This window comes from Callorhinus ursinus, unplaced genomic scaffold, assembly GCF_003265705.2.
Source record: "Callorhinus ursinus isolate GAN/ISIS: 27379988/994484 unplaced genomic scaffold, GSC_fseal_2.0 scaffold4, whole genome shotgun sequence".
In the NCBI taxonomy this organism is placed as follows: Eukaryota; Metazoa; Chordata; class Mammalia; order Carnivora; family Otariidae; genus Callorhinus; species Callorhinus ursinus.
The window spans coordinates 108,696,914-108,709,953 of NW_027397066.1; the positions used below are offsets into that span (position 1 = coordinate 108,696,914).

The 13,040-nt window shown below is 31.9% G+C and overlaps 1 long non-coding RNA gene across 1 annotated transcript in view; it reads left to right on the forward strand.

Moving 5' to 3' along the window:
* LOC141372499 (uncharacterized) overlaps nt 1–13,040 on the forward strand; it is a 101,343-nt gene that overhangs the window by 48,283 nt on the left and 40,020 nt on the right. The window lies entirely within an intron of this gene.

The window sequence follows — 13,040 nt, forward strand, 5'->3', positions numbered from 1 at the left end:
ATGAATGATATAGGTAGTGGCCGTTTTGTCTGAAGCAGAGATTTCTAACTTCTCTAAGGCCGAGGAGGCTGTCTCAATTGATAACAAATACATGCACATTAACAGAAAATAACAGTTTCTACCATAATTATATCTGTATTTATGTACAACAAATAAAGTTTTTGAGATTATTTATCTTTTATAACTGAAAGATTGGCTAATTGTAATCTCAAAGCTCTTTCAACAGGTAAAAAATATAAAAATAATTTTTGCTTTGTCTTCATTATGAAAAATAATAAAATTAAATTTAGTTAAATTATATATATCCATATGTTTCACTTCTTATGAATATTTTAATAATCTACTTGTTAAGGAATATTTGAGTATTACAAATCTAGTAATTATGTGCATTTAATAGTTTTAAATAAATGTACATCTCTTCATCCCCACTGTTACTTGCCTAGTCCAGGCCATCATCATCTCTGACTGGAATATTGCAATACTTTCTAGTAATGAGCACTTTTGATCTATTTACCATACCACAGAGTACGTTTTCTAAAATCGAGGAGCAGTTACTTCAGTCTCTTGCTGCTTGCTTAAAACATTTACTGGCTTCCTATTGGCTCCTGGATTAAGTGTATAAACTCCTTTTAGCGTGGATTGCAAGGTTTTGTTCTTCATTGTCCAACACCTGATTGCTGCCTAAGGGTCTTTCTTTCCTCTGCTTTTCCTACTGGACAGTCCTGTTTCTCCAGCACTTGCTACTGTTAGTATGTTCAATATGCCAGTGATACCTGCTACTTTGGAGTCTTTATTTAGCTAAATTCTCCTCATTTTTGAAACTTTAAATATCATTTTTCTGTGACGACTCCATGAACCGTCTCTTCTATTCTAGATTGGGATCCTTCCTCTGGGTTGCCATGGCACATTAGTTTCTTATAGACTTGTCCATATTTTTTACTGAATTATGTCCCCTAGGAAGATTGGGATTGTGTCTGTCATGTACCCCACATGCATAACAGATGACTAGCATAACATACTGAAACTACCTCTCATGCTGTAGATGCTTAGTGAATATTTATGGGACTAGAGACAGTTACTGAAGTCACATATACAAAAATACAAACATTAGTTTTTTTTCAACTTAGATTAAATTCTAGAATGCTTAATTTATCTGCAACTTAAAATGACTTTTTTTTTCCTAAAAAATTTAGATAAGTTTTTTGCACACAAAAGTCATTTAAATATTTCTCTGGTGCTCTAAATAATATTCATTCCAACCCTGAATAGGAATAGGTACCCAGCTTTTGTCCATATTAAATACATATATTTAACATTTAATATTTAAATATATATGTATATATTTAATATGTAAATTTTATCTTTCCTCACCCATTGAAAGTACTTCATTCTGTTTTACATAGTATTTGCTGTTGACTTCACATCTTTATCTTTTTTGGTATACATATTTTGTACACCAAAATATTTTGAATTGTTTTGCTATTTTTTAAAAACAATTTTATACAGAGCAAAAATGTTTCTTCATCTATTGTCATTTTAATTAATTCCCTCAAATGAATTTATTCTTTGGCATATTGGATTAATGATTCTCTGTTTTTATATATGTTTGCTAAGATACAGAAATGGTTTTAAAAAAAGATACAGAAATGGTTTATGGAGTTCATAGATTTTTCAAAATGATAACTGAGAATTAATAACAAAATTAACTCCAAACAATTCTATAGCAATAAAAAATGGGGGATGCTTATAAAATACATGAAATCATAAATAGCATAAATTTCAATTTTAGTAGGGTGGGATCCATGTTTTTGTGTAGTGTGATTGGTGAGATGAAGAATATGAAATTTAAGGACAATTTAATACATTATTAGGAACTTTCTGATGGAGCTTCTTATCCTTTTTGATTATAAATATCATCAATCAAAATAATGTTGTTTTGCTGTAATATTCTTATAAATTCACCAAAATAATATTATTTTGCTATAATATTCCTACAAATTCACCAAGTGACTTCATCAAATAATTTCTGATCTAAACATTTGTATAACTATGATAAAAGGGAATAAATTATATTTTCAAGATTATTAAGATGAAACATTATTTTGCCTGAATAACTCAAGCATATAGAATAACTGTGGTCACTTTGCAATGATTCCTGATTTTAAACATAAATGGAATGAATTATAGAGCATTTCCCTTAGAGGGTTCAAAAGAGCTCAAATTGGTACCTGGCTCATCTAGATAATTACTTATATTCCCTGTTTAATTGTATCTGGAAGAGGCATCCTAGCAGAGTTTAAAGTATAGACATTAGCATGTCTTGGCATACTAGGGAATATGAAAACATATTCTGAGTTTTGCACACAATCTTAACCAGGATTTACCCAGTGAAAAATAGTCCCAAATGAAAAATAAGTGTAAATATATCATAAATATTAGAAATAGCAGCAGTGTATTTCTGTGATGTCAGATAGTAAAGCAAAGTTTTCAGGAGGAAATAAACAAAAAGTAACATGTAGGTAGAAATACAAGTATAAAAATGAAGAGTGGGGGCGCCTGGGTGGCTCAGTTGGTTAAGCAACTGCCTTCAGCTCAGGTCATGATCCTGGAGTCCCTGGATCGAGTCCCACATCGGGCTCCCTGCTCGGCAGGAAGTCTGCTTCTCCCTCTGACCCTAACCCCTCTCATGTGCTCTCTCTCATTCTCTCTTCTCAAATAAATAAATAAAATCTTAAAAAAATAAATAAAGAGTGGAGGGGCACCTGGGTAGCTCAGTGGGTTAAGTGTCTGCCTTCGGCTCAGGTCGTGATCCCACATCCTGGGATTGAGCCCCATGTTGGGCTCCCTACTCAGTTGGGGGTGGGGGTTGCACTCTCTCTCTCTTTCTCTCTCAAATAAATAAAATCTCAAAGAAAAATGAAGAGTAGAAGTATATGGCTCCTAGAGTAGTATACTAAAATAAGCCCAATAAGTAAGAATTTTAATTAAAAGTAAAGTATGCTCTTTTATGCCTCAGTTATGTATCCCACTGATATTTATTATTGCTGGTGAATTCTTGCCTGGGTGTTGCTAGATTTGAAAAGGGATTTTGATGGGTAGCCTGTGTAAATCAAAACATCTTTCCACATCTGTGTGGTCTAATTTAGGAGTCATTTGGATATGTCTCTTAAATTAATTTTCAGTTGTCTGATGAATGTGATATATGTTACATATTTATGACTTTAAAACCTAAAAGTTTCATCACACATCACATATTGATCATTGGATTCTTAATATCACCTTATTAGATAACTCCTATTAAGAACAGGTTCTTATTACCTGTACAAGTGAATTCTTTGCATAGGTGGGTATCCGTAGTGAAGACTCTTTTCCTATTGTGTGTGTAAATATATATAAATATAAAAGTATACATATAAATACATAGGTACATATGTATGCATGTATATATGTATATATATGTATGAATTCCAGTATGTCAAGGGAAAAACCAAAATTAAATTTTAGTATTTTTCCTACAGAAAGTTACCTGTTGCTTTTGTTTGCAGTTTTGGAAGCAGCATGTTGGAGGTTATGGCATAATGCTTGCATATTTGTGAAAATAAAACATTAAAAAATGGAATTGTAATTTTTGCTTTTATAAAGAAATTGTATATATCTATTCATTTCTTGGAGGAGGTTTGCCTCTTTTTACACAGAATAGTTTATTGTAAGCAGTAGTAATGGTACATATAATGATCAATTATATTTCACTATCCCTCTTTGTTTATATTCTCATGAAAATTGAAATATGCATTCGTGAGAATTATGTATGTATGGCATATGGTATTCAATAAAGAGAGAACAAATACCTTTTTAAATTACTCACCCATGACTTTTGCAGCTCGGCTTTATGCATACATTTATAAATCAATGGTCCTATTTCTTAAGATGATGAATAGCAAATGTTTACTTAAACCCCGGGCTATTTACCAACACATACATCAAAAGTTCAGTATTAAATAATTATAGAAGATGACTTGCATAACTGCACAAACCAGAGAACCATTTCTTTACTAGTGATATGCAAATTGCAAGGGAAAGATAAAAAAAATAGTGAATTTCAAAAATAGTAATCACTTTGTTTATTTTGAATCTTTGAAAACATACTTTTAAAACTCTTATAAATTTATATGTACTTGTTCAAGCCAAAATACACTTAGTTTTATTTTATACTTGCATATTAATAACATTCTGGAAGGCTCCAATTTTTTTTTGTCTATGGACAGTTTTATTTCTTGATTAAATTAACCTGTGTTCCTCCAGTTATTTACTCAGTTAACTTGCTTCACACACTTATTTTAATTCATTATGCAAAGATAAAACTTCAGTTTAGTTCGTGGCTGTCTGAAAGATCTTAAAGTCTGTATATGTGGATTTTATTGTGTAGATAACACATTAAATAAATTGTAGGATTATGTGGTACTTAGATGTGAGACTGAACCATCATAACTCTAAAAATTAAACAATAATTTCAATGCCAATGCATTAGATTAATTTTATACATTAAAAAATTTAACAAATATTCATTAAGTATCTTTTAGGTAATGATATTTTTCTAGGACAATCATGAATAAAAGTTATTTTGCTCCAAAGTCATCGGAGCTCACATTCTAGTAAAATTGAAATGTGAGAAGCAAATATAGTGGATTAAATTTTCTTGCAGATTCTGTCACTCATCCCCATAGAGAAACAAAGCTTATTTCTTGTCCTTGAATCTGGATAGGTCCTGTGACTTGTTTTGCCCAAGAGATTGCAGGGGAAGTGTCATTATGTGACTTCAGTTACTGACCATAAGATATCTGTAGTTTCCATCTTGCAGGTAGGTGTAAACCTTCTTAGAACCCAGCTGCTTTGTTGGGAAAAAGCCTTATCCAAGAGGAGAGGTGGAGGTTTGAAGACCACAGAGACACTCTAATGAAAAAACCCAGTTGAGCTCCTTACTGATAGTCGATAACAACCTCCAGTTTTGGAGAGGTCATCTTAAATGTTCCAGCTAGTTGAGTCTCCAGATGATTGCGGTTCCAGTCAATACCTCATAGAACAAAACAACCTCTTGTCGACACCTAGAAACATAAGAAATAATGAGCAGTTACTGCTATGTTAAACCACAACATTCTGGGGTGCAAAGGAAAACTGAAACAGAAGGCATGTTTAAAGTTTTAAATTATGTTTGTTAGAAGATGAAAAATAAGTGCTAATTGTAAAAAAAAATAGTATCTTTTTATCCTAATGAAGTGTGAAAAGTAGCTAAAATAAATTATGCTCAGAGTTTCATGATTTTCACAAGAAAACCAAAAAGTGCTGCTCAAGATAATTTTGCACTGGTAAACATTCACTTAGATTACTGTTAACTTACATTAATGGAAATATCAGAGAATTGGCACTTACCTAAATTTGGGACAAGCAAACAGGTGACAAATGCGCTAATGAGAAAATAATTAGGTGACTAGCAGCTATGATGCTCATTAAAAGTAAAGCCTGTCTAGGGGCACCTGGATGACTCAGTCGGTTAAGTGTCTGACTCCTGATTTTGGCTCAGATCATGACCTCAGGGTTGTGAGATAGAGCCCTTAGGTCCCGTCTTCCTGCTCAAGGGAGAGTCTGCTTGAGATTCTCTCCCTCTGCCCGCCCCCCTCACACTCGCATGCTCTCTCTCTCTCAAATAAATAAATAAATCTTTAAAAAAACATAAAGCCTGTATAATTGACAGAAATTTTAAAGGGAAATCTAAAAAATTGATATCTTGGTCAATATATATGTTTCTTTTGAGTTTAGCTGGTAAAAATCACTTCCAATGAATTCAGAATGTATTCATAAAAACAAATTTATATTCCTGTAAATCTCAGCTAGCTGTAGTCCAGGAATTTCCAATCCTGCTTGCCTAATAAAGGCATCTGGTGAATAATCAACAAGTTCGCCTAAATCCTACTCAGACCAATCAATTCAGAATTTCTGGGCATAGATCTTAAGCATTGTTCTGTTTTGTTTTGTTTAATTTTTAAGGCACTCTAGTTAATTTTACTATGTAGTCATAGTTTACTATGTAGTATGTAATAGTAAACTACATAGGTTACTATGTAGTCATAGTTATTGCTCTAGTTAACTCTGATTCTGCTAAGATGCTGTTGCCCAGTGAATTTCACTAAAGCATCTGGCCAGACTCTCTACGAAACATATCTTTTGTCATATTCTCAATTTATAAAATAATTCTTGTATAAAAAGGATTTTCTATGATAAGTCTGCATAATTAACAACCCCAAATGTTCAGCTTTTAGCACATAGCTTTTTGCTTTCTTGCTTACTAGTCTGTATATCATCTGTGGCTTTAAGATGCCCTGTGGGGTCAGCTTGGATTTTTCTTCAGACTGCCAACCACAGGTTATGCCTGGGACTTCTCCACATATCTCTTATTCTGTGACCCATGCTGCAGGGTCAATGGTTTTTTATGGCATAGATTTCTTATGATAGATGGAAGAAGAGAAAAAGAGCTGGTAGAACTCGCCATGTGTTTTAAGACTTATGCTCAGAAATGCTGCTCTGTCACTTCTGTCGGACAAATAAGTCTCATGAACAAACCCAGTGGTCTGTGAGGCAAGGGCATATACTCCATCCGCAGGGAAGACATGGCAAGGGCAGGGAGTAGAGGAGGGGTTTGGAATAAATACTACTATTTACCATAGTGCTCATGTATATACCAATAACACGGTGTACTTACAGTGTCTAGAAAAAGCAATGCAGAAATAATTTTATTTTGCAAGTAGCTATCTACATGTCTATCAAGGCTACTGATGGCTTCTATGTATTTTATTGATATTTGACTAAAGTTAATTTACCATTTCATGTTCATTTAATGGGAGAATATTTCGATTCATTTTTTTAATTGAATGTGTGATTTTTGAATAAGCTTTTATTTTTCATGCTTTATGTTGGCACTTAAATTGCAATATAAAAATATTTGTTTTATATATTTTTTGGTGTGGTATTGAAGATTTTGAAAATGCAAATATCCCTGAGACATAAATGCAATAATAATTCATGGAATATGTATTTATAAGCATATATTTTATAGTTTCTATAGAAAAGCTGATTATATTTTAGTTTTCTATATATTATTCTACATAACTGTCAAAATTTGGAACAGTCCCATGATATCCTGATGTAGAAAAGTGTATATAAAAAATATTGCTGCCATATTTTTACTAGAGTGAGAAATGGCAGGCATATTTCTGTATTAAATATTGAAAACAGGGAAATTATAATTAAAGTCTTTGGGAACAGATTTTTAAAATTATATGTCAGAACTTAATCAGCTTATTTGTTCTACTGCCTAGATGTATCCATTCCCTCTTTCAGTGTACTGTGAAGTTACTGTGCTAAATCCTCTATTGATATTATTTAAAGGATCACCATCAAAGCAATTTATTAAACCAATTTTGCAGAAAAGAAAGAGACTAAGAGCTTAATTATGAAATAAAGTAGAGAATTATAAAATTCTAAAAAGATCATTCAATGGGATGTTCCCTTTGAATTTAAAAAGCATATCACTGAAAGAAGAGTTCCATCAATTTCAACTTGATTCAGCTTATCTATTTAGACCTACTGAAGATAACATGAAACTAATTATATTCTAATTCCCAATTCCCCTGAGAAGTTTATAATTCATATATAAACAAAAGATAAAATAATTTCAAGTGGCCAGCAAAGCACTTATTACCAATTATTACTAATGATCTACAGCTAACTTTTAAGAAATCACATCACATACATGAACAGAAAGACTAGCTTAGGTGAACAGATTACCAGAGCACTGAAGGAAACTAAAGCCTTATGTTGTGTTTTAGTGACCAAATTTTTCAATCTTGATACTGATTTGGCAGTTACTACTAAATTGAAATAGGAATAAATTAAGTAAACATTTATTCAATAAAGAATGTTAGTAGGTACAAAGAGTTCATTTTTATAAAATGACAGATTTGGAATAACCCAAAAACCCATGACTAAACTATTGTTTGAATTAAAACTTATGTTGAAAAGTAAAGTAGGCTCATAGCCAAAAAAGATAACAGGACATAATAGGCTCATGTACATAGATGAGATGATGCTTTATTATGTGCAATTAGATAGCACATCACAGTGAATAAAGTATATTCATATGCATTATTTTGAGGGTCATTTGCTAAGACCTCAAAATATCAAGAGGTGACATAGATTTGGTAGGGTTATCCACATTTGATAAATCACCCACTTGGGTTAGGAAAGTTAAATAAATTATTCAAATTAGACTATAATTAAGTGTGAGAGCCATGAATCTAAGGCAGACTTTATGATGCAGGTCCAGCATCCTTTTTACTATTTTAAAGATGTTAGACATTTACTGGGTATCTACAGTACACTGGTTTTGGTTCAGTATTTTTTATCAATAGCAATCCTATGGGAAATTTATCTTTAACAAATCAGAAAATGGAATTTCCGATTTTAAATAACTTGTCAATATTTGGTAAAAGCTATTCTAATTTGAAGATATCTTGCTCTTTTCACTGAATCTTTGTGCCTAACAAGACCTGGAGTTTAAAATTTATGATAGGAACATAAAATATGGAAGCAGCAAGGCAAGGTATAATGCAAACTTTTATTTCTTTCCTTTCATCTTCTCTTTTTTTTCTCATTTTTCTTTAATTTACTTTGATTTTTATTTTCTTTCTTTCCTTTCCCTTCTTTTATGTTCCATTTTTGTTTTATTGGTAAAACCATTTTAAAACTTAAATCTCCTGTAGAACAGAATTACTTTGTTAAAAAGGAACAGTCAGCCAGTATAGTTGACAAACCTCCCTTTGTTCCCTGAAGCCATCTCTGAAGTTTTCTTATAAACTACTGAAAATAAAAATGATAAAAATGTCTGACAGAGACCTATTATATTATAACTACTCCTCTATATAGCATAGCTGAGAAATACAGAAAATAAGCAAAGGTCATAGACAGTAATTTGGCATACCATGAATAGTAGATTTAGGGGCAAAATGGGAACAATTTATTAAGAAAGAGCATTAAAATATAATTTCTAATAATTTCAAAAAGGATGTTAATATTGTATGGTCTAATTACAACAATTTAACAGATCAGAATAAATGGTCAGAGAAGGTTCTTGCCTTGGCTAAAATCATATATTAGAAGGGGCTCACGATAACTACCTTGGTCTCAGCTTCAAGCACAGATTTTAGATAGATGTAATTTTTAAAAAGTTTCCTTATGGCAAATTATGATATCAAAAGTGTTACATATAGATGCCACTGCAAAATTAAAATATCTTTATTTGGATATTTTATTATATTGAGACTAAATACCATTTCTAGGATCTTGAAGTCAAGATCAACTCTGCCAGATCCTTTGTTCTAAACCATCCAACTATCTCAGAGAAACTATGTAGGGAATATTTTAAGAACATTTTAAAAACTGGCCCAGAAGTTGCACCCATTACTTTTATCCGTGTTTCATGTGTTAGAACAAGTCACATGGATCCATCTGGTTGCAAGGGGACTGGGGAGTTTTATGCTACCTGACTGCTCATAGGAAAACAAATTGATTAGTGTATATGTAGAAATAGTAAGCAAATAAAAATAAATGCCTAGCCTTGATTGAGTGCTTTGATTAGGCACTCAACAAATAATTTTTGAATAGATAAACAGGTTAAAAATAATGGGATGAAAAAAATATGTACCATGCAAACACAAGAAAGCCAGAATAGCTATATTAGTTTAAGACAAGACATATTTCAGAACAATGAAGATTATCAGGGATAAAGAAGGACAAAATCTGATAATAAAGTGGTCAATTTTCTAAGAAGATATAACAATCCTAAATAGGTATGCATCTAACAACATAGCACCAAATACATAAAGAAAAAAAAAACTAATAAAACTGATGGGAGAAATAGATAAACCCACTTTATAGTTGGAGATTTCAAAATGATTATGTCAGTAGTGTATATATCAAGTAAGTAGACAATTAGTAAGGTTATAGATGCCCTGGAGAGCACTACCAATCAATTTGTTTTAATTGACATTTTTAAAATACTCCTCGGGAAAAAAGAGAAGAATGAACATTTTCCTCAAGGTCACATGGAACATTCACCAAGATACATCACATTCAGAATGATGAAACACACACACACACAAATTTTAAAGTAATAGAAATAATGCAAAATATTCTTTCAGACTATAATAGAATTAAACATAGATTAATAATAAAGAGAAAAAAATTATCAAATTCTTGAAAATTAAACTTCAAATGTTTAACATGTGAACCAAAGATGTCTCAATATATATTAAAAAATAAATTTGAACCAAATAAAAATGAAAATGGAACTTACCCAAATTTTTTAATGTAATTAAAGCAATGTTTAGAGAAAAACTTACTGCATTAAATGCATATATTATAAAGATCTAAAATCAATAACATAAGATTCTACTTTAGGAAACTAGAAAAATAACAAATTAAACTTGAAGCAAACAGAAGAAATAAAATGAAGTAAGCAGAAGGAAAATAAATTAAAACTAGAGCAGCAAGCAATAGAAATTGAAGGATCCCTGGGTGGCTCAGTTGGTTAAGCATCTGCCCTCAGCTCAGGACATGATCCCAGGGACCTGGGATCGAGTCCCACATCAGGATCCCTGCTCAGTGGGGAGCCTGCTTCTCTCCTGCTTGCTGCTCCCCCTGCTTGTGCCCTCTCTCTCTCTCCAACAAATAGATAAATAAATAAAATCTTAAAAAAAAATCAATGGAATTGAAAACAGGAAAGAAAAAAAAAGATAAAATCAATGAAACCAAAAATTGATTCTTTGAAAGAAATGGATATTGACAAACTTCCAGATGGGCTAATCAAAAGAAAAAGGGAGAGGAGACACAAATTACCAACTTTAGAAATGCTTCAAGGTTATTCACTACTGGCACCATGGATATTGAAAGGATAATAAAGGAATACTATGAACAGTTCCTACAAACTTCATGACTTAGATGAAATGTACCAATTCCTTGAAAGAGACAAACTACCAAAAATGACTCAAAGAGGAATAGATAACCTGAATAACTTTATATCTATTAAAATAATGGAATCAATAATTTCCCCAAATTACTAAAAAGCAAATATAGTAAGGTTGTGGGATTCAAGGTTTATTTATACAATTTAAGTACATTCCTATATACCAGCAATGAATGATTTGAATTTGAAATTAAAAATTGCAAAAAAAAAATTGCAGTAGCACCAAATTAAAATATATATAAATCTAACAAAGTATGTCCAATATCTATTCATGGAAAGCAAAAAAACATTGATGAAAGATGCCAAAATTCTGAGTAAATGGATAGATATATTCTGTGCTCATGGATTGGAAGACTAGATATTGTTAAGATTTCAGTTTTTCCCAAATAGATCTATAGATCAGCACATTTTCAAGTTTCCAGCAAGCTCTTTTATAGATATCATCAAACTATTCTAAAATTTATATGACAAGGTAAAATACCTAGAACACCCAATATAATATTTGAAAAGCAGCAGCAAGTGAGAGGATTTATTCCTGATTTCAAGACTTACTATAAAGCTACAAAAGACTGTGCTTTTGGAGAAAGAATATTCATATAGATCATTAGTATAGAAAAGAACCCAGATAATAGACCCACACAAATATAGTCAAATGATTTTTGACAAATGTGCAAAGGTAGTTCGATGGAAAAAGGATGGTCATTTCAATAAATGGTGCTGGAATAATTGGACATATATATGAAAAAAAAAATGAACCTAGGCAGTACCTCTTACACAAAATCTAAAACCAAATGCATAGACCTAAATGTAAAATTGTTACATTTTGCAAAATTATTTCATTTCTGGAAGAAAATATAGGAGAAATCTATGTGATTTTTGGTGATGAGTTTTTAATTTCAATACCTAAAGCACATTCCATGAATAAAAAATAAGTTGGATTTTATTAAAATCAAATTATTTTATTAAATTATTTAAATTTCTTAAAATTTAAAACTTTTGCTCTGCAAAAACACTTGCAAGAGAATAAAAAGGCAAGTTTTTCTCTAGGAGAAAGTATTTGTAAACCACAACATATATCCAAAATATATAAAGAACTCTTGGGGCGCCTGGGTGGCTCAGTCGTTAAGCGCCTGCCTTCGGCTCAGGTCATGATCCCAGGGTCCTGGGATCGAGCCCCACATCAGGCTCCCTGCTTGGCAGGAAGCCTGCTTCTCCCTCTCCCACTCCCCCTGCTTGTGTTCCTTCTCTTCTCTCTCTGTCAAATAAATAAAATCTTTAAAAAAAAACAAAAAACAAAAACAAAAACAAAATATATAAAGAACTCTTAAAATTCAACAATAAAGTGAAAACTGACAAAATCTGTCCTACAAATATATTAAATAGCTTACTGAAGGTATGGGAGAAAAGAAGCTGACCTAAGTAAGTTTGGAAATGAAGGGAAATTAAGTCTAACAGAAAAAAAAATCTATATATAAGCACTAAGTCAATGGATGCTAGATGGTAGGGCCTATGTCTCACCTGGAGTGGGAAGTTATAGAAAAGCATGGAAGATTACAATGATTTATATAGTACTGGAATAGAGTTGGAGACAATAGGAACTCATAAAATGCTTAATTAAGTTACAGATGTATATATACAGAAATATTTATAGATATGTGTATATACATCAGCAATATCAACCTCTGTTTCCTTGTTCAGATAGCTGAGAAGCCTAAAATAGACACCCCAGTAGCAATCATCAGTTATAAATTCTAATACCATTCTTCAATAAACATACTAGGTCTCTTGAAGAAATGGCCGATTTCAGGTCAGAGAAAAGGATATATAAGATGAATCTGTGTCATCCTGTAGTGCTATGAAGTAAGGAAGTCACACACACACACACACACACACACACACACACACACACACACACACAGAGTGAGCCAAAAGACGTGGAAGCCAACTGAAAGAGTTTCCAAAGACC